Source organism: Mastomys coucha, unplaced genomic scaffold (genome assembly GCF_008632895.1).
Source record: "Mastomys coucha isolate ucsf_1 unplaced genomic scaffold, UCSF_Mcou_1 pScaffold23, whole genome shotgun sequence".
NCBI lineage: Eukaryota > Metazoa > Chordata > Mammalia > Rodentia > Muridae > Mastomys > Mastomys coucha.
In genome coordinates this window covers 80,280,335-80,304,930 of record NW_022196906.1, presented here as the reverse complement: position 1 = coordinate 80,304,930, position 24,596 = coordinate 80,280,335, and the positions used below count along the sequence as shown (strand labels likewise).

The 24,596-nt window shown below is 41.5% G+C and overlaps 1 pseudogene; it reads left to right on the top strand.

Annotated features, from left to right (window-relative positions):
• Positions 1-18,194: 18,194 nt before the first annotated feature.
• On the top strand, positions 18,195-19,918 carry LOC116073555 (annotated as a pseudogene).
• The last annotated feature ends 4,678 nt before the right edge of the window (positions 19,919-24,596 follow it).

Sequence of the window (24,596 nt, the reverse complement as noted above, 5' to 3'; positions counted from 1 at the left end):
AGGTGAAGGGTGACTGTTTAGCTGGTTCACCGGTGTCTCCTATGCTACAGCTTGCTTTCTTAGAGGAACTCTGGACCTCAGGTTTTGGAAAGGACGAAGCAGCTGAAAGAAATGTGGCCATGGAGGCAGAGGAGTTATATATACCTCCGGGAAAACTTGTCTGTTGAATTGGCTCTTTCTTCTTGGTCAACTACGGTCACCTATAGAATCCTAGAGGTCAATTCCCACTGTTTTGCTAATGACGGGTAAAGCATTTTTGTGATATTCCTTTAGGCTATTTACTTTGAAGCAGAGAAAAGTTTTCACCAAAGCACAGATTCTGAAACTAAGAACCTTAACTACCTTGGAATATTCTAGGAGAAATGTGCCCAAGCTCAGAACTCCTCTGAATACCTAGCCAGGTTTATCCTGTAAACAGCAGGCTACACTAGCTTTGCCAATCCTTGGCAGGCTTCAGAGCTGAGGATACTAAGAATAATAATCATGAGACCAAAGTCCCAGTCCTAAACTCGCCATCGTGGGAAAGTCTTCATGACCCTGGGAAAGCAGATGGTATTGGCTCCTACCCTTGGGTGACCCCTTGTCATGAATTACCTTTGAAACTAGATGTATCATGTACAGATCTCCTTTGACACCCATCAGCTAAACAATACCTCCCCAACAAATGTTTTTGACATGAGAAAACAAAGATGAGGAGGTTGAGTGTACTTTGTACTCTAGGAAGGTAAATTCTCAGGCTGCCTTCAGGAAATAAAGGAATTCCATTGGTGAGAAATTTAGCACACAAGAGCACTAAACAAATATGGGTCTGTCAATTGCTACTCTCACTACTGTGTGATAAGACAAAAGAGATAATAGCAATTACCAGTGAAAGCACACAGGAGATGCACACAGGAGACCCAGCAACATTGTGTGTGTCAGGAGTAAGATGTGGACAGAGGCCCTGACGGTCATACCTTGTTTTAAGGCCAAGGCAATAGCCAGCTCTTGCCCTTGTCTTTGGATAACACAATTGCCTTCATCAACATGGCGAGGTTTTTGTTGTTTTTCATTTGCTTTGTGCAATCACTACTTGGCATTAAGAATTTCAGAGTAGCAGAGCTTCAGAGGAAAGAGACTCAAAGGTTATGTAGCAGATGGACGGTTAGAATGAGGGAGGGAGGGAGAAGAGCTGGGTACCATCCCTGTTGGCAGCAGAATTGGCTTGAGCACAATTCCATGACACCCTCTGTTTATGATACTCAGATCGTCCAAATCACAGTAGCTTCTTACTTTCTTAGTGTGAAAAGCATCTTCAACTTAAGCGCTCACCACACCTAACTATCTCACACATGTGAAAGTGACACATGGTTGTTACTAATTTCTACGCTATTCTTAGTGGCAAAAGATTGAGAACAAATGTCCTCCAGAAAAGAGTGAGTAAGTAGTTGGTGTCCCAGCTGCACAAAAGAGTACCCTGCAGAGGATCGGGGAAGATCCTGTCTGCTGATGTGGGCAGATCTGTGCATACGTGTCCTAAGACTCCAGAAACAAGGAATCACAAACCATGTGCCTGAGAAGAACATGCATTCACCATCAGTTTTAAAAGGCTAGCCGTCAAAAATCAAGATATTGGCAGGGCTAGGCTCCCACCGAAACCTGGAGCAGAGAATCCTTTCTCATCTCTCCCTTGCCTCTGGCAGTTTGTCAGCAAGCCTTAGAGTTTGTGTGCCTCTCCCCAGGTGCCATTCTCTCTGTGGGTCTGTGTATCCACTGCTTACAAGGACACCCCTAACATCAGACAGAAAACCCATCAGTATAAACAGTGTTAACTAATTATATTTACAGCCGACAGATTTCCACATGATGCCACTTTCTGAAGTCCTAGGAGTCAGGACAGCAATATGCCTTTAAGGAGACACAATCCAGCCTATTTAAGATCACCGAGCTAAAATAGATGAAGATTCAAACCCACAGGGCAGAAAATGTAACACCTTTGTGAAAAATAAGAAGAAATACATAGAGGGAAATCTCACACGAGTAGAAGCCCGTTGAAGTGCATCTACTGAAGGATTATCGGAGTGTCAGTGGCTTCCAAGCAAGGAGACTGCAAAGCTGTCAGGGACCACACTGAAGAATCAGGGGTTTTCAGTTACTGCTTTTCTGTGCTATTTGAATTCTGTGTGTAAATTTATTTTTCAGCTATTCTTCAATTAAATCTATTTAGTATGCAGTTCTATCAAATATTGGGAGAAGATTTTCAGACCTCTCTTTTTTTTTTTTTTTTTTTTTTTTTTTTTTTCTTTTGAGCTGTTCTGACAAGATGAACAGGGGAATTTACTCCATTGAATGGTACACCAAAAGGCTGAGCAGAGAGAAACCAGAATGAGGATCAGGCTGGGCTCAGGTCTTGCAGCTCAGCACCTGAAACCAAGCACAGGCTGGAGACAATACAGAGTTAGGATTTTCCTACAGAACTAACATCCAGGCCAAATGGAGGTCAGGGTCAGGAGTGGGCAACAAGCCTGCCACTGTGGCTCATATACTGCATTTCCTAAACCGGCCAGTCCTGAGAATTTGCCATTAACAGGTGCCTAGGCCCTGGGGATTCAGGCTCAATAAACACTGTGCTCTTGGTTGAGGTCTGCTTCTTTAATATGTGCAAAGGAATTTTGGTAGACATTGCAGATTAGACAAAGAACCCTAGAAGAGGACACCTCATGTTTGCCTTTGGAATTGTCACTTTTTCTATGGGAGTCTGTCTTACAGCTCACCCTCATCCTAAGGTGTGGGCAGCTAAGAATGCTGGGGCAGCAGCCCCAAGGCCAAGATGTCCTGTGGGAATTCTGTCCACATTCCTGCTTCTCTCCCTGATACAAAAACTTTTCTGAGACAGGATTTCACTTTTGGGCCCTGCATCATTTAGATCATGTTGGAAGATGGTTGTCTTAGTCAGGGTTTCTATTCCTGCACAAACATCATGACCAAGAAGCAAGTCGGGGAGGAAAGGGTTTATTCAGCTTACTTCCATCTTGCTGTTGATCACCAGAGGAAGTCAGGACTGGAACTCAAACAGGTCAGGAAGCAGGAGCTGATGCAGAGACCATGGAGAGATGTTTCTTACTGGCTTGCTTCTCCTGGCTTGCTCAGCCTGCTCTCTTATAGAACCCAAGACTTCCAGGCCACGGATGGCACCACCCACAAGGGGCCCTACCCCCTTGATCACTAAATGAGAAAATGCCCCACAGCTGGATCTCATGGAGGTACTTCCCCAACTGAAGCTCCCTTCTCTGTGATAACTCCAGCCTGTGTCAAGTTGACACACAAAACCAGCCAGTACAATGGTCAATTTGATGTTCTGAGGGGTTTTAAGAATACACAAAGTACAATCCACAAACCACAAGAAGCTCACAAAAAAGGAAGACCAAAGTGTGGATACTTCATTCCTTCTTAAAAGGGGGAACAAAATACCCATGGGAGGAGTTGTAGAGACTAACTATGGAGCAGAGACTGAAGGAAGGACAATCCAGAGACTGCTCCATCTGGGAATCCTTTCCATATTCCATCATCAAATCCAGACACTGTTGTGGATGCCGGGAGGTGCTGGGTGTCGGGAGCCTGGTATAGCTGTCTCCTGAGAGGCACTGACAGTGCCTGACTAATACAGAAGTAGAGGCTCACAGCCATCCATTGGACTGAGTACAGGGTCCCCAATGAGGGGGCTGGAGAAAGGACCTATGGAGCTGAAGGGTTTGCAGCCCCTTAGGATGAACAACAATATGAACTACCTGGTGCCCTCAGAGCTCCCAGGGACTAAACCACCAACCAGAGTACACATGGTGGGACTCATGGCTCCAGCAGCATGTGTATAGCAGAGGATGGCCAAGTCGGTCATCAATGGGAGGAGAGGCCCTTAGCCCTGTGAGTGTACTATGCCCCAGTGTAGGGGAATGCCAGGGCCAGTGAGCAGGAGAGGGTGGGGTGATGAGCAGGGGGAGGGGGGAGGGAACAGGATTTTTTTGGTTGTTGTTTGTTTTCATTTTTGTTTATTTATTTTATTTTATTTTATTCTTTTGGAGGGGAACCTGGAAAAGGAAATATTGTATGTATGACATGTAAATAAAGAAAACATCTAATAAAAAAAAGAAAGAAAATAATCATCCAATACTAAGTCTATGATGAAATTAGCAATGGAAAAAAAAAAACCTCTGCAAAATTAGGAAGCATGCTGCTGATAAGAAAAATCCCTGATAAGTACATATTAATGTACTTGGTTTCAAGATTCCTTGCTAATATGCTATCTAAATAGAATTGGTAATGAAAAATGAATGCATAAAATACTAATTATTTTCTTCTTAAGTATTTGAAATTTGTCATAGCTAAGGCTCTAAGAACTCTTTTTTTCATTTTCAAATAAAATTTATTTTTTTCAACATAATAATTGTATTGCTTCCTTTGGAAATTTCACATTATGTACCCTGTTCAAATTAATTTCTGAGTCCTATATCTGTCCCCAACCAGGAACTCTTGATATGAAGAGATTTACTTAGTTCATACAGCTCACAATTTATAAAATACATTTTACTTCATTTATCTTTCTTATATTTTAATTATTGAGCTATTTTTACATAGTCAGGGTTCCAAGGAACTTTGGTCTGTCTTCTTCATGAGAAAACAGCCATTTTTGGATTCATTTATTTATTTATTTAACAAACATTTGCTGAGCACTCAGTAGAAGAACATATTTGACAATTTTCTTCCACAAAATGTACCAGTAAGGAAATTCATTTAATCATAAAGATTTTATAAACATAATATTGAAAGGTAAAAAGAAAGAAATTACTAAGAAAACAGTACAGGCAGATTTTTTCAGCTGTGAAAAGTTTTTAAATTGAAATAAATACCCACTACAATGAGTAATTAGTAACATGTAATGATATTATTACATTTAATAATAGTAATTATTAGTATATTTATAGTAACGGTAGATAATGTTAATGGAGGGTTTGCTTTGTGTCAGGCACTGACTACCACACCTGATGACCTGTGTTTTATCCCTAGTACCCAAAAGCTGAAGAAGAGAATTGACTTCCACCAATTTTCTTCTGATCTCTATATATGTGCCATAGCATATAAGTGCCTATACATATATGTACACATGCACATATAAATAAATAAGATGTTTATCAGTTAATGAGGTCACATGCATACATATAAGTGCTCAATAAATACTTGTTAGGTTGACTTGACTATTCACAGTTGTACATGTGTATAGTAATTTAATTACTTATTTTCAAGAGTAAAGTTTCTTTTCCCAGAATAAGACATAAAATTCAATCAATTGTTCTCAACTGTGGCAGCACATTAGAAATATGGGGGATTTTTTTTTTTTTTAAATTCTGATGTCAGATACAATAAAGTATTTAAGAGCGCAGCCTGAATTTTAAAAAGTCCATCTTGATTCCAACATGTACAAAAGAATAGGAGCCATTACTTTAGAATGTGGATAGCTTTAGTTCCTAAAGTTCTTTGAAGACTGGAAGCAGCTTGGGAGCTCCCTAAAACTGTATCCCTTCCAGCCCCAAACTCAGTGATGTCTGCATGGTACTTACAACACTGCTGCTGATTGTATGAAAATACAATGAAAATTGTATGATTGTTTGAAAATACAGTGGATTAAACTTAACAAGCTCATAGTTTGTAGTGGGTAATCCTGCTGGATGTAATCTTATATTTAAATGGAACTGAGATGCCACCCTTCCACTCTGGTCACGTTCCTTTCCCTGCAACATCTCTTTCCTCCTGCCACGAGCCTTAATTCCTTCCTGAAATGAAGATTTGGATGTTTTAACAAGATGATACCTATCACCTGAGGCCTGGGGATTCGAATTGATTACTACTCCTGAAATGCCCAAGAGAATGCTATAGTTGCCAAAACTTGTATTGCTCTCTAACTACAAATAGTTAATACTAAAGGTAGCTTGAACCAGTACTTTAAGCACTGTTTTCACCACAAATAAGCATATCAGTTACTAAATAGAATTATAAGCTCACAGAAGCTTTGCTGGCAGTGTTTCAGATGGGGGTATAATTCCAATTTCACACATCAGCAAATAGAAGTTAAGACTTGTTCAGAGCAGTCAACAAAAGGCCTCCGTGGCCTGATTTCTATACCTGTGCTTTTCAAACTCAAATGTGTCCAATTCTTTATGGAAACTCTCTTTCTTCTTCACATCAATAAAAATAAATCTTTATTAAGAGGTCGTATTTAGATATAGTTACTATAATTAATTTTAACTTTTCCAGAATGTCTTAGCCAGAGTTTACATTGCTGTGAAGGTACAGCAAGACCAAGGCAACTCTTATAAGGACAACATTTAATTGGGGCTGGCTTACAGGTTCAGAGGTTCAGTCCATTTTCATCAAGGTGGGAGTATAGCAGCATCCAGGCTGGCATGGCCCAAGAGGAACTGAGCATTCTACATCTTCATCTACAGGCTACTAGCAGAATACTGACTTCTAGGCAGCTAGGATGAAGGTCTTAAAGCCCCTGCCTATAGTGACACACCTACTCCAACAAGGCCACATATGCTGGCTAGTTTTGTGTGTCAACTTGACACAGGCTGGAGTTATCACAGAAGGGAGCTTCAGTTGGGGAAGTGCCTCCATGAGGTCCAGCTGTGGGGCATTTTCTCATTTAGTGATCAAGGGGGTAGGGCCCCTTGTGGGTGGTGCCATCCCTGGGCTGGAGGTCTTGGGCTCTATAAGAGAGCAGGCTGAGCAAGCCAGGAGAAGCAAGCCAGTAAGGAACATCCCTCCATGGCCTCTGCATCAGCTCCTGCTTCCTGACCTGCTTGAGTTCCAGTCCTGACTTCCTCTGGTGATCAACAGCAAGATGGAAGTAAGCTGAATAAACCCTTTCCTCCCCAAACTTGCTTCTTGGTCATGATGTTTGTGCAGGAATAGAAACCCCGACTAAGATACCACACCTCCTAATAGTGCTGCTCCCTGGGCCAGGAAAATTCAAACCACCATACCGAAGTTTTTGAAAGAAAAATTTAGACATGAAAGAAGTTGACATCTGGGCTGGAGAAATGCATCAGCAGTTCAGAGTACTGACTGCTCTTCCAGAGGTCCTGAGTTCAATTCCCAGCAACCACATGGTGGCTCACAACCATCTGTAATGGGATCCGATGCCTTCTTCTAGTGTGTCTGAAGACAGCTACAGTGTATGCACATGCATAAAATAAATAAATATTTTTTTTAAAAAAAGTTGACATCTGTGTCTATAGCATTTTATGTCATGATTTCTGCAAAGAAAACAGTAAGAAAAATATGTAACAAATAAATAAATATGTCTCCTATTCTAATGGTTCTGATGGTTATATTTCACTTTGAAAAAAAATACCAGACTTCACATTCTAAGTTTGCAATTTATTTTCCAATGAATATTTCTCTTGCAGAACAAGAACATCTGGAGTAGTGGTTATTCTAAGAAATCAGGCCAGTATAATTTGTGTAATAATTCTATGTGTTACTCTTGTTTGTAATTTTTCCACATAGAAATAAATGGCCATGTTTAAAAATCTATAAATTTCCCACAAAACTGCCAGCAGTTCAAGTTTGAAACAGTTATTTCCTAATCTTATAAAGATGCAAAAGAGTTGTGCAGAGGAAGCAGCCAGAGGTCATGCTTCCACTCTGGGTATTTACCATATGTGCTTGAAGACAGTGAATTTGGTGTTGGCATTCATGGTACACAACCCTTGCTCATCATGATGGCACAATAAGATCGAATAGAACCTTGCAGGGCAGAAAGGAAAGATTTTAGGCAGATTATCAAAAAGACCAGGGTGGCTGTATTAAGGTCTAATTGCAGGTATTTAAAGGCTCGGGGTGGGGTGTGTCTAGTGACCCTTTCCTGGGGGAGGGTCGGGGGTGGGGTTAACATTAAAATTCATAACAGTAGCAAGTTTTCCATTATGAAGTGGCAATGAAAATGATTTTATGGCTGGGGATCACCATACATGAGGAACTATGTTAAAGAATCACACCATTAGGAAGACTGAGAATCATTGGTCTTAGATTCTGCAGAAAAAAAAAAACTTACCTTTCTCTAGCTCTGCCTTTTACATTTTCTTCTGCCCTTTGTTGCATTTAAATAGATGGGAGCAACATTTTGAGAAGCAATTAGAAACTCCAGAGCCCTACAAAAGATAAAACACACACACACACACACACACACACACACACACAAAAACTTCTCTAATCATGAGCTAAGACCTTATTTCTAGTCCTTTCTCCACCAAAACTTTATATAATCTCAGGAGCACTTCTCAGAGCCTATGTTTCCTCATCTGTGAAATGACAGCATTAGACTAGAATGATCTTCCCTTTCAGTCTGAACTCTCCACAACAATATGTTGTTTTTATGTTTCTCAAATGTAATATTCATTTAACATGGGATACATCAGAAATCTAAATTTTTTTTAGGTTTATTTATTATTATATGTAAGTACACTGTAGCTGACTTCAGACACACCAGAAGAGGGCGTCAGATCTCATTACAGATAGTTGGGAGCCACCATGTGGTTGCTGGGATTTGAACTCAGGATTTTCCAAAGAGCAGTTGGTGCTCTTACCCACTGAGCCATCTCTCCAGCTCCCAGAAATCTAAATCTTGATGTAGATCTTTGAAAAAATTATTTTGCTGCCAGTATCAGAGGACATTTTTCAGTTTAAAGTCCTCAGAAGTCTTCATTGCATGAACATATAGGATTCGTACTTAAAAGGCCAAACGTAGGAGCTTGTTTGTAGGTGGTTTGAATAGGTGTGGTCTCCACAGACTCGTGTTTGAATGCTTAGCCCATAAAGAGTGTCACTTTTAGGAGGTGGAGCCTTGTTGGAAAAAGTGTGAAGTTTGAAGGAAGTGTGTCACTGTAGGGGTGGGCCTTGAGGTGTCCTATGCTCAGGCTACAGCTGGGTAGTACCCAGTCTCCTGCTCCCTGCAAATTAAGATTTAGAACTCTCAGCTCTTTTTCCAGCTTCTCCAGAAACCACGTCTGCCTGACCACTGCCATACTTCCCACCATGATGGTAATGCACTGAACCTCTGAAACTGTAAGTCAGCCCCAATTAAATGTTTTCCTTCATAAGAGTTGCCTTGGTTCTGGTGTCTCTTCACAGAAATAAAACTGTAAGACAGAAGTTGGTACGAGGGACTAGAATATTGCTGTGGTAAGCCTGACCATGTTTTGGTTTGAAGGAATATAGACTTTGGCACTATGGATTTGAAATGTAATTGAGCACTTTAAGTGGGGCTTAATGAGCCATTCTGGTAGGACATGAAAGAAAGTGGTGCTGAGGGTGATTTGAGCTGTGGGGGGCCAGGTTTCAGAAGAGAAGCATGTTAGTATGTAGCCTAGAGACTATTCTTGTGATATTTTGGTAAAAAAAAAAAAAAGCTGCTTTTTGCCCTTGTTGGAAAAAGTTTGCTTAAGGCTAAATCGAAGAGTTTTTGGATTAATTAAAGGAAATCTCAAAATAGCCAAGTGTAGACTCTGTCATGTGGTAACTAATGGTAACTCTTATGTTTTGATGAAATGGAACAAGCTGAGCAAGGAAAAATAAAAAAAATAAAAATGTATGATTCCTGGATTAAAAGGGCACCAGGAACTGGAATGAAGCTAAATCCTGTGTTCAGAGAGATAAACAGATTAAAGATAGTAAATAGAATTTAGGGAGTGGTGACCTCAGGGAAAGATTCTACTCAGCTAAGCTTCTGTCTTGTGAAAAGGAATGATTAGAGAAAAGCTTAGGTTCGGATGTGATGGTACATTACAGGCCTTTAATCCCAACACTCAGGAGACAGAGGCATGCAGATCTCTGAGTCCAAGGCCAGCCTGGTCTACAGAGCAAGTTCCAGAACAGTCAGTCCTAAGCAGTGAAGGAAACCATTTTTCAGCCCCAGCAAGCAGCAGAGCTGGGCAGCTGCGGCCACATAATCCTGGCTTTGGTGACAAAGGAAGGTCTCCGAAGCCAGGTGTGTGGCAGGAATATCTTTGCATGGAATCCTGGAAAGGCCATTGTGTACTTTGCCCTGGAGGCCCCAAAATGTTAGAGATGTCAGAGCAGTGGGCTACCTACCAGGAAAAGCTGCTAACAGGAAGTAGAAACAGCTCAAGAGAAAGAGGTGTGTTGTGGTCAACAGAATGGAAAGGAGGTGGAGGTCTGAAGAACAAGATATCAGTCATGGAAATGCAGAGTTTGGAGTTTGCCTAGCTGGTTTTCAGCCTTGCTTTGGTTCAGTATTTCCTCATTATGCCCCCTTACCTATGTTTTGGAACAATAATGTATATCTTGTGCAATTGTATGTTGGAAGTATGTGATCTATTTTTGATTTTGATATTATATGGAATTATAGTTAGAAGATTGCCTTTGAACTTTAAACTTTTAAACATTGTTGAGACTGTACTAGAATATGGGGATTTTTGAAGCTGGACTAAACGCATTTTTCATTATGTTATAGCTACAAGCCTATGGGGATCAGTGAGTGAAATGTTGTGATTTGAATAGGTATGGCCCCCATTGACTTGTGTTTACATACTTGGCCCATAAAGAGTGACACTCTTCGGAGGTGCTGCCTAGTTGGAATAAGTGTGGCCTTGTTGGAGGAAGTATGATACTGTAGGGGTGGGTTTTGAGATCTCCTGTGACCAAGCTATACCCAGTGTGGTACCTAGTCTCCCTCTGCTGCCTACAGATCAAGATGTAGAACTCTCAGCTCCTTCTCCAGAACCATGTCTTCTTGGACACTGCCATGCTTCCCACCATGATGATAACACACTAAGCCTCTGAAACTGTAAGCCAGCCCCAATGAAATGTTCTCCTTCATAAGAGTTGCCTTGGTCATGGTGTCTCTTCACAGCAATAAAACCCTAAGACACTCTCCAATCCGAGACTGTCATTCCTGACAAGAAGCAAGGGGGCACGGTGATTAAGACACTGCTCATCCTACTAAATCAAAAGCTTCAATAGAAGTAAAGATTCCAGACTGTGTGTAGCCAAGGACATTTCTAAAAACGAAAACGTGTATGTGGTCAAAGAATATCTGGAAGAATGCTCAGTCTCTCTAGTCATAAGAGAAATGGACATAATGAGGTGATATGGCTCAGCAGGTAAGAACACTGACTGTTCTTCTGAAGGTCCTGAGTTCAAATCCCAGCAACCATGTGGTGGCTCACAACCAGCCGTAATGAGATCTGATAGCCTCTTCTGGTATGTTTGAAGACAGCTACAGTGTACTTATGTATAATAATAAATAAATCTTTGGGCTAGAGCGAGCGGGGCTGACCAGAGCAAGTGGGGTTGACCAGATAGATGGAGCAGAAGTCCTAAATTCAATTCCCAACAACCAGATGAAAGGCTCACAACTATCTGTATAGCTACAGTATGTACTCATATACATAAAATAAATAAGTAAATATTTAAAAAATTAGACTATAATGAGAAATCACCTCACACTTATTTGATTGACTACTGTCAAAGGAAGAGGCTGGAGAGATGAATGGGGTTAAAACACTTACTATGCAAACCTGAGGACCTGAGTTCAAATCCCAAGCACCCATGTAAAAAGCCATGGCTGTGCATGTTTGTCACCCAGAACCGTGGAAAGCATAGGCGAGTACTGTGGACTCTGCTGACTGCTGGCTCCAAGTTCAGTGAGAAATTCTTTCTAAAGAGAATTAAACAGAAATCAACTCAGCTGGGTACCTGACATTTGGTCTCCATGTAAAAATGAGTGTGTACACTCACAACCACACATGAACATATGCTGTATGTCTCTCACTGTCTCTCTGTCTCTGTCTCTCTCTCTCTCCTCTCCACCCCCCCATACACAATGAAAGGTTAAGTGTTGGCAAGAAGTGGGAAACAGGAAAGTCTTATACATTGATGATGCTATTGAAAATTAATTCAGCCATTTTAAAAATCAGTATTGAGGTTCTCCCCCCACACCCACACACAAAATTTAAAATAGAACTGCCATGTCCCCCAGTGATTCTGCTTCTGGGTGTGTATTTAAAGGATCTGGAATCAGCATATCAAAGAGAAGATGGCTCGTGTTGCATCACAGCCCTATTCATAATAGCCAAACCTTGGAGACCTCCTTAATGTGCATCAGCAAATGCGTTGACTTTTAAAAATGAGGTACACGCTGTGGATTATATTCATGCTTTGAAAAACAGGGAATTTTGCCATTTGTGACAATATGGATTAACTTAGAGAACATTATGCTAACAGGAATGAGTCAGGTGTAGAGAACAAACACTGCATGAACTCACCTATAGAGGGAATAAAATCAAAAGCTGGTCTGCCAGAGTCTAGAGGGGAAGGGATGGATGGAGAGAAGAGAGACATTGGACAAAGGGCACAAAGTTTCAGTGAGAAATGAGGGGCAAGTTCTGGTGTTTTACTGCCCAGAAATATGATTGCAGTTACAGTAATTAAGTAATAGATTCTGGTTCATCGCACAAAGAAATGACAAATGACAGATCCCAGGTGTAACTATGTTCATTGACTCGGTTTGATCAATCTAGAGTGTGCATGCACATCAAGATATCACAACATACCCCATAATTACATGCCATTATTTTCCAATTTTAAAAAAGGATGTAGTGAGCTGGGCGATGATGGCTTATTCCTTTAATCCCAGTGCTTGGGAGGCAGAGGCAGATGGATTTCTGAGTTCGAGGCCAGCCTGGTCTACAGAGTGAGTTCCAGGACAGCCAGGGCTACACAGAGAAACCCTGTCTCGAAAAACCAAAAAAAAAAAAAAAAAAAAAAAAAAAAAAAAAAAAGGATGTAGTGTGTGTGTGTGTGTGTGTGTTTGTGTGTCAGGGGTGGGGCAGTCAATTTCTTAGTTTCCTCTGAAGCTTAAAAGAACTGAGAATTGAAAACAAGTCTTTGAAGAGGGAAAGAGATAGAGTGAGTGGAATAGTCGGATAATTCTGGTTTCTTCTCTGTTGTTGTGATAAAAATCCTCTGAACAAAGCAACTAAGGGGAGGAAAGAACTTGTCTCAGCTTCCTGGTGACAGTCTGTCACTGAAGGGAAGGCAGGGCAGGACCTTACAAAGGGACCAGCAGGCACACCCGCTCGCCATTCCACATAACGTGTTCTCTTACCAAGGAACTCGTAGCCAAGGAAGCACAATGGAAACCATTGAGAAACACTGTCCAGCCCTCCCCATCCATCAGCAGTCAAGATAAATTTCTATAGATATGCGCATGGGTCTCCCTTCTCAAGGACACTGTGTTGTTGACAGGTAAAGCTAACCAGAACTCCACCTTCTCATAGCAAATACGAAAGAAGCAAGTAGCTGGAAACCTAGGTCAGAAAGGAAGATGCTCCTGGAGAATGTCCTTCATCACCAGCATTCCCACCTGGGCTGCACGGTCCTTACAGACTCCACGCTCTGTGGTCTCCATGGCAATGAGGACTCATGCAAACATCCCTTGCAGTCACTGCATCTCCAGATATGCTGTTTTTCTAGCTTGGAATTTCTGTGACGTTCAATACCAGAAAAGAAGTTGAGGTTATGTCTCATGAATGAGAAAACAGTATTCCTAGAGAGGTAGAGAAAAAGACTGAAGAAAATGAGGTAAATTTAGGATTTCTGAAGATTTTTGGAAGCACAGACATAAACCTGTTGGCGAATTCAAATATGTTCCTGCTATGGTTGGTGTTTTGCTCAAATTTGCTTTGTTTTGCTTTGCATGCAACTACTCTTCTGTCATGTTTAGGCTAGATCACTCCCTGAAAAAAAAAAAAAAAACACATTCTTTGTCACCATGATTGTATGGGTATTTTATGTTTTTATAGTGATCTTGGAAACTTCATGTGGCATCATTGTGCTTTCTACAGAAACATACATACAAGATAGAAAAGGGTAAAACTCCTCTTCATTTGGTATCTTAGCTTGTGACAGGTTCCTGATCAACCATGAGGTCTGCATTTTTCAAAGGATTTTGAAAGCAACAACAGCTACAAAAAGCGTTGGCACTTACACAATCAAATATGTAATTTTGTATAAGGTTTTAGAATGGGACCAGGCACAAAATAATTATGTACAGTACACATAGTGTTTTACTGTCCAAACAGAAACCTCCATTAATACCTCACTTCTTGGAATGGGGAGATGGCTCAGTGAGCACCCCCCTTTTGTGACCTAAGTTCAGATTCTCAGTGTAAGCATAAGAAGTCAGACATGGTGGCTCCAACTAACCCCAGCACTGGGAGAGAGACAGGCAAATCACAAGGGCTCATAGCCATCAGCCTGCCCAAACTGCTTAGATCTAGGTTCAGTGAGACCTTTATTTTCAAAAAAGGGAAACTGGTAGTGGAGAATATTGGGTGTTGATTCTGCCCCCCTTCTTCCTTCACAAAGGTGAGTGAACCCCCACAAATACACAGACATATATCCAACATGTATACATATACACAGTACACACACAAATACATACATACACACACACACACACACACACACACACACACACATCCATGTACACACTAACTTCCTAATAGATAAAGTCACAATTTTGGTAGGATGGATGGATAGATAGATCTTTCCAGATGGTTTGGCGTGGTCTTGGTAGTAGGTTATGGTGAAGCTTAAGTCGAGGTTTTAATGTAAACCCTAACTTTAGTTTTAAAAACATACTTCATTTTGTGTTGCAATGCAGTTTATATATTGAATAACACTATGAAAATTACTTAATAGGGGTCTTTGAAGAAAAAAGAGGAAAACCTCAAGTGAAAACAAAAACAAAAACAAAAACAAAACTCCTTTCTCCTAGGAAGAATCAGTGTTGTCTAGGGACAAGGCCCCAATAGGTTATCCAGTCTCAAACATTCAGCTCCAAGCAGAGGCATACACAAGCAACACCATCATTCTTATTGCCCCATGTCCTCTAGGCATGTGGTCTTTATAATTAAATTTAGGTTATCGTAGACTCTTTTCCTTTTATCACATCTATCTATCCTAACATTAAGATTTAGGATAAAATAAAGGAGTATTTTTTTTACTGGCCCTATAAGACAGCTCAGTGGTGAAGGGCTCTTGCTGCTGACTGACAAGCATGATGACCTGAGTTCAGTCCTTATGGTTGGAGAGAACTGACTCTTAGATGTTGTCTGCTGCTCTCCCCAAGGCACCATGACATGTGTCCGCCTTCCTTAGAAGAAATGATAAATCAATGTAACATATAACATACATGCATATATACATATATATGTATATATATTATTCTGTCCACCTTCTTCATGCACATAGGTGAGCGAATCCCCCCAAAGACACATACATGTGTACAACTCTATACATATACACACCCTACATGCATACACAAATACCACATACATACCCATGCTCACACTAACTTCTTAATAGATAAAGTCATGCAATCTGGTAAGATTTATATATAGGTAGGATATGTTTGTATGTATGTATATATATGTGTGTGTGTCTATGTACGTAAGTACATATGTATGTATAACATCCTTGAATATACCCGATTCCGAAGTCTTTGCTTCGCATTCTTGGTGTCCAGGAACACCTGCAGAAGAAATATTAAAAGTATTTATGAACCATACTAAAAATCCACTAAGGACTGAGATACATGCCTTACATGAGTCATCTCAAAACAAATCTAAAGATGTAAACTACAGTAACCCCATTTTACAGTGAAGATGTGTCACAGCACATCTGCACCACCTGTACTTGGCAGAGTTAAATAGTATATACAAGACAGTCCTGTCTGACGCCAAAGCCTGTGCTCCTAACAACCACCTTTGCCTGAGAAAGTATGAGGGGGTGTCAGAATGAGGACAGAGATACGGTAGATCACATGAATCCTGAAATGTGTTCCCACCATTAGGAACTCACATGTGACAAAGGAGTTAGCTAGGTAGGAGTGTTAAAGAGTAACAAACACTGAAATTAAACTAGGTTATGCCAGGCAGGAAAAAATAATACTTTATTGGCTTATTTACTATAAAAGTTGGTAGCTTCCAGAAGAGAACCAGTCTAATGTGAAGTTTTATTTCTATAGGCTGGCTGTATCTGTGACGTACATGGTAATTCCTGGCATCTTGCAATTACTATTAGAGTCTCTGTAGTTCAGGACTTCAGCTGAGTAACCTTCTTCACACCAATTCTTTTTTATTTTTGTGTGTTTGTTTGTTCTTTTGGTTTTTAAGGGTCTTCTCTGTGTGGTGTTTAATGTTGGCTGTTCTGAACTCACTCTGTAAACCAGGCTGGCTTTGAACTCAGAGAGGTCCACCTGCTTCTGCCTCCCCAGTGATGGGATTAAAGTGCACTACCACTGCCCGACATCACACCAGTTCTTAAAAGAGAGCTTGGTTGATCTTGGATCACATGCTCATTTTTGGATTAGTTACTATTGAGAGAAAGTGCAGTCCTCTTGTTGAGTAGCCCAAAAAACATAGTAAGTTATTAAAAATAACCATTTCAAGAGGGTCACACTACTTGGACAAAGAAATATTTAGCTTATTCTTAGACTGTAGACCAATACTACTGGAATAATAACCTCTTCCCCTAAAGCTTCTTTTTTCTTCTTTTTAGCGAGGAAATCATGAAGGTACAGAACCATTGCTTCCCTCTAAAAATAAAAATTAGCTTAAGTGTAAAAGCCATTCTTTTAGGGGTAAATGGAGATGAACTATTCGTATCTGAAATAGGTCTGGTGGATTGAAAACAGTCTTTAACTTGGAATGTCTCCTGACAAATGATCTACTGACATGCCTACCCAAGAGGACCGCCTTTGTTCTCCTCATCTGGAGTCCTCTTCTCTGAGGCCTCCTCCCTCTGACCAGTGGTGAGGGACCTGTATTAAGAACTTGAAGTTAAGGCTGTTGACACAGTAGCCCAGGGGACCTGTGTCCTTTTCTGTTCTCCTTCCCTTCTTCTTCTAATTGCCTAGAAAACCAAACTTTTAATTCTCCCCAGAAGACTTCGCTGCACTTTTTTTCCTACATTGTATCTAATGAATGTATTTGAGTGTGTTTCCTCATTTTCTTCCGTCCTTATATCAGGAGCAATGTGCTTAAGCTTCTATTTACTGTATTTATGTGTTAATGGGAGCTCTTATCTGTTTAACTTATAGTAGTGATCAATAAATATTGACTGAGTGAATGAAAACATCATCATCATCATTATTATTATTATTATTATTATTATTATTATTATTATTATTAAGATGGTAATTCTCTGATTTGGTAAGAGTCAAGACAATAGAATCCAGAAAATCATTTGTAAAACTCAAAGCACCATGAACATGCCAAAGTTAATATCTCAGTGTATAATCATGTATTCAAATGCTTCTCATACTAGATTTTGGTATAAAGTAACAGAATCAAAGATTTAAGGAGGCAGAAAATGCATACTTTTAGGCAAGTTTTGGAGTCCAACAGAACTAGGTTCTATTGCTAGCTATTCTGGTTGTTGTTACTACACAATGAATGCCTATAACACGTGTGGTGGTGGTGTGACACCGCCACCAGGTAACCCTCACTGAAATCCTTCATGCACTTGTTGTGCACAGAGAAATCATGCTGGAACTGGACCGGAAACTTCCTCCGATGCTAGCTTTCATACTGCTGGAAAGTGTGGGCGGTGGAAGTTGCTGAACTCACTGTAATAGCAACCCAACAGACCAGACTTGCCTACTTATGTGCCTACAACTTATGTGGAGGGAACAGCCACTTTCTGATTAGATTTGAGGCCTACTACACAGAAAGAATGAATACCTGGTACTGCAAACCGTGGCTTTGGATGCCATAGGCCCTCAGGGCCAACTTACTACTATTGTTTTATTAATTGGAGTGATGTCTGATTTGCCTCTAAATATTTGTATTTAATATGCATATATTAGTGCTCTTCTCAACCCTGATCAGGGAAACTTCTGTTTCTCATAGGCAAGAGCTGGTGCATAGACCCAATAACTGATCAAATGTGCTAAGAATAAGTGACTGTTAATTACTTGTCCCTTAATAGGACTCTGAAGCTTCCTCCCTCACCAACAAGGCTCAGGAAAGGTCACAAAAGAGAGAGCATGAAGAGTTTTAAGATTTAGAGTTTGGGAACAATCAATCTGAACAATGGTGGATATGCTGATCTGCTAGCTTCACCAAGTCACTATGAATTCTGAAGGTCTGTAGCTCCTGCTGCCCCTACGGCCCTGGCAGCCCTAGTGAAGAGCTGGCTGAAAGAGGACTACTGAGTCAGCCCATCGCAGGCTGCACTGTGGGCCAAATCTCCTGGGGTTCTGGCAGGATGACCTTTGATACCATCTTCACTCAACTCAACTCCCTAGTGTCCTGGTGCCTCCCAGAGGGAGATAGCTGTGGTCAAGGTGGCAGAAGTCCACCACCTGCTGCTGGGGAAACAGGTGGCCCTTAACACCCTGGCCTGCTCCAGTGAAATTGCCAGCTCTGCAGCAACAGCTGTGAAGGTAGCCAGGAGCACCAGTTGGACTGGACACGTGGCAGGCACCAGGAAGACCATGCCAGGGTTCCAACTAGTGGCAGCTGGCAGCATGAAAAAGCAGTGCTGAAGGCCCAGCAGGCAGCCCATATCTCCTGAAGGCAGAGGTGGAATGTAGCAGCTTAAAGGAGGCCTTGCAGGAGCAGAGGCTGGGGCTGACCTGGTAATGCTGGACAACTTCAAACCTAGGAGCTGCACCCCACAGTAGCTGCACTTAAAGCCAAATTCCCCAGGGTGACTGTGGAAGCCAGTGGGGGTGCCACACCCACTCGTCTACTCCAGTAAAATCCGAAATATCGGGGGTAAAAGCCTGATTAAGGACAAGAGGCATTATGACTTCAAAGGGAGTTTGTGCCTCCTGGGTATTCAGACAGTCGTTGGCATCTCCTAACTCAGACGTGTTCCAGATTAGTCTTTCCAATCGTCAACACGCCCTTTTATTCAAGCATAAAGGTACCCCAAGAAATGATTCGTAAATGGCTAAAAAAGGGAATTTTTCCCTGGCCAGCACAACGTTCCAATATATCCTAATTTATTTCCAAGCTGTCCTTAGCTTGGAATTTCTCACAAGGAAGCTGCCTTATCAGATAGAATGTCCTCAGAGTTAGCAACAGAGGTCAGGCACCATTGCTTACTGTTAACATAGTTAGAATTCTCAGGGCAGTCCCACAGAAGACAGAACTGTTTTACATACCAGAGTAATTGAAGGGCTTCCCTCACTTAAGGGCATTAGCAGGAATTGATAGATTGGAACTTCTTGGTGACTTCACACCTGGATATCTGATCCTACTGACCTTGATGTGACTGTCACCTGCCTACATGACTTTTGACATTAGCCCTGTTTTCTGTATACTATTTAAGCCTAGTTTTCACGAACTAGAACTTAGATGGACTAGGTCTTAGATTCATGCAGTCTGCAGCCCCCCAGGCCCAGAGCGCTTGGGTCCAGGGGGTGCAGCGCCTGTCGAGAAGAGGTTGCTTCTTTAGACCCAGTGTGTTTCAGGTGGCCTCAGATGTACCTCAACTGCGGAACTGCTAGATTTATCATTTCTTTTTTGCAATGACTGTAAAAGTCTGATGCCATTTTTAAGAAATACATTCAGATCCTGTACTTCCATGTGTCGTTTCTGCCATCATTTCTTCGCCTACACCTTGTTGACCTGACTAGGACCCCGTCTCTCCCGGGGGTTGAGGGAGGCCCAGACTGGCCAGCCTGCAGCAGGGGGGCATCACACTGGGCAACCTCCCCCAGTTCTGTAAAACACACATTGACATCATCTCATTGGGGATGCTGACCCAGGCTGCTCCAGGCCTGAATTTCCCCCTCAAACTATTTGCTGAAGGAGATACTCCAGTGCCTCATGCCTGCCTGTCCTAAAATTGAAGAAGATACCACCAGAATAGATTACTGCAGCTTGATGGGCCCCTCGGGATCACACATCTTTATGTTCTGAGGCCAACAGGACATGCCTGACATTAACCTAGGCTTCCCACTAGCTCTAACATCTCCAGATTCTGTGACTTGCCAGGGCTGACTTTGGTTTAGCTTGCCTCAGTTTTCTCATCTGTTAAATAGGTCTAATAAATGTTCAGCTTTACTGGACTGTTGATGACAACTAAGAAAAAAAAAGATTTGAAAGAATGTCATAAAACTCTGCCATTCTTTTTTTTTAAAGATTTATTTATTTATTTTATGTATGTGAGTACACTGTAGCTGTACAGATGGTTGTGAGCCTTCATGTGTTTGTTGGGAATTGAATTTTTTAGGACCTCTGCTCGCTCTGGTCAACCCCACTCGCCCCAGTCAACTCTGCTCATTCAGTCCCTGCTTGCTCAGGCCCAAAGATTTATTTATTATTATAAATAAGTACACTGTAGCTGACTTCAGACAGCACCAGAAGAGAGCGTCAGATATCATTACAGGTGGTTGTGAGCCACCATGTGGTTGCTGGGATTTGAACTCAGGACCTTCCGTGAAGAGCAGTCAGTGCTCTTACCTGCTGAGCCATCTCGCCAGCCTCCAAACTCTGCCATTCTTAACATGCATGGCAGCAGAGTCTACCTGGACAAGACTGGTCCTGTCAACATTTCATCATGGGTTGGGGAGGGGCTTATAAGCCCCAACCGTCCCATGAGGAGCTATAAGCACCTAATGATGGCTGGAAGAGGGGAAGCCACACTCCTCAGTTGTGTAGCTGCTGATACATTGCCTTTATTTATGTAAATAATCCCTGATTCATGCTTCAATACTGTGGGCTATACATACTCATACAAAATAGACACGAAAGTAAGGCATGAATTGGGAATGAAGACTGGATTTGGTGGTAGAGAGAAAGAAATGAGAGCTTTGATTATTAAGAAAGACAATGTGTGCCTGTGTGTGTGTGTGTGTGTGTGTGTGTGTGTGTGTCAAGAAAAACTTTTTACAAAAAGAAAAAATATCAAAAGCAAAAGAAAAAAGTCTCTCATGTCATTGTAATCAGACATGGGGCTACAGCTCTTGATGGCCCCGTAGTGTCAGACATGTAACTGCCTCCCTTCCATGACTGATCAGTGATGCTGAACTCTTGACCAGTGTGCCTACATGTGGCTTCCCTTGAATGAAGCTCTAAGGTAGATACCATTTATCAAGTGCCCATTGGTTTCTACTAGAAAAAAACACCACGAAGAGCAAGGTGGAAAGTGCATGACCCTTTCTGACCAGGTTTCAGGAGTCCCTCCCAGTGGATTCTGTTAGCTGTATGTGAGTCACTCAGGTCAGCTCACTTCCAAGGGAAAAGAGTGTGCTTAAAATTCACTGCCCAGGCTCTACCACCTAGCATTTTAGTAGGCAGAGGAAAAATTATTCTTCTGACTTTTTCTATCTATAAAATGTGATCCTTTGAGGATTAAAAGAGATGATGAATGCATTTATCTCAGGAAGCTTTCAAATATTCTTCTACTATTCAGAAAAGATTCATGGGGGAAATCTTTACAACCAAAAAATAATAAGGCACCTATGAATTCTATCACCCTGACTATTAGAGAAGAACATGACTCTCTTGTATTTTCCTCCAATTACTCCTTGCTAACCTCTTGTGTTCTACAGGAATATATTTGTAAAACAACAAATTCTAAAGTATTTTTATACATATTCATTCTGAGTCCCTTTCAGTTAGCCCAAATGTGAGTTTGTTGAGCTCCGTTCATGTGTTTATCAGTATCAAGTTCTCTCCCATGTCTCTGCGTATAGCTCTATTTACTTATTATTAGCCATAGTTATTTGCAACATTGTAATTCTCTCAGGAATAAAAGAAAATATCTTGCCAGAAAAACATATCTGTTACTTATTAAATGGTAAGATGTTTTATGAGGCTAAAAGAGAGCAGGAGAGGCTAAGAGCTTATCTTCATTGAATACAAAAGCAAAAACTTTAGAGATTATCAGATCCTGGACTAAAATGTCACACTGAATCAATAACTAGACACACAATTAGTGAAGAACAGGAACAAAGTCAGTAACCTGGGTGGGAACAATCATCCTTATTATCAATCTTTGATCAATTCCTTGGTGGCAATTAATGTCATCCAGCAGCAGTCAGCTGCTCCCTTGTTCTTTTCCTCTCCCAAACCAAGACAGATTTGATCTGAGCACAGGAACTTTTTCCATGGAGATATATTAAGAGGCTTAATCAGTAGGAAACTCTGTATAGTATATCTGTCCAATATAGACATGATTCTGTGTGGAGCTCTCAGAACCCCTAGAAGCCTCTACCCTGGGAAGCCCCCTTGCTGCAACTGTTCTCTGATGTATGCTCTCTCTCCCTGAGACTCTGGGACAGATCTGGGTTTGCCAGAATGTTTACATTCAGCATCTGTGGTTTTCTAGAACTTTCCTTTATGTATGAATCTTGAAATTGGCCAAGAAAATCCTCTTAGCTCTGGAGGCTTTTGCTCTGTTTCTCAGGGCTCTGACTTACCTTCCAGAATGCACAAGAGAAAGGGGTCCTGTGAAATGCAAGCATCAGGAGGACTGATTTCCCCTCTCTCTCTCTCTGACTTACCTTCCAGAATGCACAAGAGAAAGGGGTCCTGTGAAATGCAAGCATCTGGAGGACTGATTCCCCCCCCCTTTCTCTCTCTCTCTCTCTCCCTCTCTGAGTATGAGTGTGAGTGTGTGGTGTGTGTGTGTGTGTGTGTGTGTGTGTTTCTTTCTCTCTCCTACTGTTGCTAAGAAGCGAAGTTAATCAGTTCAGCAGTGTTCACCATTCTGTTGCTATGACAATATTCTTATCTTGGGCACAACAATGTCCCTCGCCACTGGGTTTTCCAATGTCCTTTCTTCACTTTTCATCTTCCCAGTGACTCAGGATCACTGTCGGTTGTGGAGATTATCCTAATCCCCAAAATCTCCTTTTTTCTTGGCCTCTGTCCACCCTCAGTCTTCCTCTGACTGTAGATGATGAATAAAGACCAATGTTCAGAAAAGTAGGAAAGAAGGTAAAAGCTCTCTGAGGTTTCACAAAGTTAGTGTCCACCCTATATCGCCAGGAACCCCAAACAGGCTGGTTGTAAGCCTGGGAAATTCTGTCCCTTTTTTGGTGATCTATTGTAAAGTGACTGAGGTCAGGAGGCAGCTTGAGAAGATTCTGAGAAAGAGAAACTGTTTGCTACAATTTAGTTAGAAGTTGACAGGCAGCTCCCACAAAAATCTACCTGGTTCTAAGAAAGGTGGTCTAGCCAACTTTCTCTTGGAAGTTAAAATTTTAAAAATCAATGTGTTAATTATGCCAGCAGCAGAATAAATCAGGAAAAGTGCATAGAAGGAATGGTTTGAGTTAGCCTGTTCCATACAGTGTGGTTCAGTATCTCTGGAGTTAGCCAGCTCTCTGTACATTTAGCCCTTTTACGATGGATGATTTCTGTAGAATTTTAGATTATCTTACTTTTCCATATTAAATGGCTTCTGGAGAATCACATGTATAAATATATGTGAGTTTTTTTCTACTATCAATAAAAATTAAACATATATGCCCAAAATATCAATGCTCCACTGAGCGAGATAAACAAGAAAATTGAAGACCACACTATACTTAGAACTCTTGACACTGGGGTATCCATGGAGAATGGAAGAGAAAGGTTGGATTGACCAATGAACTTAGTTTACATGTTGTGTGCTCCTGAAAATCCTTCCTTGGAACTTGTAAATTCTATAAAAACAAAACAATTGATCACCCTAGCTCCGGGACACAGCATGGGCTAGCTAATGCAACCTGGGTGAGCATAAAGTTAACGAGATCCTCAGTGAAGAAAGACACTGGCAACACTCATTAAGTTGGGCTTGGGTTCACAGAAAGCCTAGGAAGCTCTGTGGTGCGTGTAAAGCATGGTTCCTACAGCTGTAGGGAGAGGAGATGGAGATGCTACAAATCTGCCTAGGCATTTGTTACATGGAGAGAGAAGGCTGACAAGATTACTGCCTACAAGGATCTTCTGTTTCAAGAAGACATATGGCTGAGCACACACATCTTTGTAAAGTAAACCACAGAACAACCTGAGAGCAGTCAGGTAATGGTCAGGGGAAAGGGGGTTCAGAGGAGGGTGCTATGGGGCTGGCCTGAAGGAAGGTGCTCTTGAGGACATTGGGATGATTTTATGGGGTAAATTACCTGGGAGAAAAAGTGATGGAGAATCTCAGGAGGTTGCAGAGAAAGGTTCTGTTCTAAAGCCAACCCTGCTCTGCAGGAGGCAAGCAGAAAATACACCTGGCACGCTCTGGCAGAACAGTTGAAGTTATGATGCAGAGTGAGTCATTCCTCCAGTTTGACTCTTTCTCCCTCAAAATTTCCCTTTCACCAACTATTTTCCTGGGATTCTATACAAACTTATCCTCAGCTGGAGTCAGTTCAACTGGGGCTCTACTTCCTTCTTTGTAATTAGAGTGACTAGCTCTTCCTTTAGTGGCCCTGGATCTCCACAGTGCTGGCCCTAGCTGAGTTGCTCATTAACATGATAGTCACCATCTAACTACACTCTCCACAGCATTGGTTTCTCATGTATAAGTGTGGTGGTTTGAAT